Source organism: Chrysochloris asiatica, unplaced genomic scaffold (assembly GCF_000296735.1).
Source record: "Chrysochloris asiatica unplaced genomic scaffold, ChrAsi1.0 scaffold02499, whole genome shotgun sequence".
Taxonomy (NCBI): domain Eukaryota; kingdom Metazoa; phylum Chordata; class Mammalia; order Afrosoricida; family Chrysochloridae; genus Chrysochloris; species Chrysochloris asiatica.
Genome location: NW_006411017.1, coordinates 8061 through 9708, shown reverse-complemented (window position 1 = coordinate 9708; position 1648 = coordinate 8061).

Here is a 1648-nt window from a genome sequence, read left to right as displayed (position 1 = left end):
TAGCATTTAGTAGGTGCACAATTAATGTTTGTTAGACATTCAATATGGCACTGTGGGTTAATGCGCTAGACAGCAAAATCATTTTGAACCACAAACTCAGTGGTTCAAGCTCACCAGCTGCTCCTTGGAAACGCTATGCAAAGCCGCTATGAATCAGAACTGACTCAATTGCATTTAACAACAATAACAGCAGTCATTCAATAAATGAATGATTAAGATTGGGTAGTCCATCCTTGTGTGGTGCTGTAAGATAAGCAATGGACTTCAAGGTTGGTTTGAAACACATGGTCAGCGGTTCAAACTCACCAGTCACTCTTCTCGGACACTCTATACAGGGTCTCTATGAGTTGTAACCGATTAACGGCACTTAACAACAACTTTTGTTAAGTACCATAGAGTCAGCTCTGACTAATAACAACCTTGTATAGGGTTCCCAAGGAGCAGCTGGTGGGTTTGAACTACCGACCTTGTGGTTCACAGTCCAGTACTGACCCTACAGTGCCGTACCAGGACTCCAAAGATGGTTTTATAAACCCTTTTTAATTATACCCACTGTAAGGAAAAGAAAGAAAGAGACAAGGGCAGAGAGTCGTGGCTTCAACAGCAGGCAGGTTTATTGAGAGTAAACCTGGGAGGGGGTACTCTTATGGCACCAAAGGAGACCAAGAGCCTGTCTGTTCCCTTACAGACTGGGGTACTTATAGGCCATGTGGTCTGGGTATAGTCCTGGTGAGTTTACAATGGGCAGGGTACAGGGGTATGGAGATTTTCCTGAAACCTGGAATTTCATGGGGGAGGGTCTCCAGGTGTAACAAAGACCCAAGCTTCCTGGGAGATCGGAAGCTCAAGCTGGACTCCATTCAGTGTCAATTGGGGTAGTTGCAATGCCATTCTGTTGATCAGGTGCAAAATCCTTTACCCACTCTTCACTTATGTACATGGTTAGATAAAAAAAATAAGTCATTATACCAAATTGGGGATATAAAAGAGTGGGGGTGGGGAATATTTGGTCATCTTTGGAGCAGGTGTGCTTGTCTACCCCACAGCCCTATTGGGCCTACTTGGTGCATCTTTGAATGTAAGTGGTCCAATGAACTCCCCTTCCCCATCATGCCTTTCCCATCATCTTGAAGCCCTCTTGGGATGAAGGGGATGAGGCTGGAGGTGAAGGGTGATCAGGTGTTTAGCACAACCCATTGCCTTCTGTCGCCTTCCTCATGTGGAGATCATGATGGTCCTCTGTCCACCCTAGTCCCACAGTCCTATGTGGGGGCAGGGTAGGACATTTTCCTTTTCTCCCCTCCCCTTCTTCCCTCACTGATCTTCCAGGCACTTTCAGGCTTTTATCTGGCCTTCTCCTGCCTACAGGAACCTTGCTTCACCCCACCATTGCCTAGCATCTTAGTTAGTTTGTAGCTTCGTTAAAGTCACCCATTGTTATTGTAGATTCATCTATTTCTCTCTTCAAATCTATTAGAGTTTGCTTTATAAATTTTGGAGCTCTTTCATTGGGAGCATAGATATTTATTATGGTTATTTCGTCTTGTTCAATTATCCCTTTAATCATGACATAATGTCCATCTTTATCTATTATGCTGTTTTTTGCTTTAAAGTTTATTTTATCAGAGATTAGTACTGCCACTCCTGT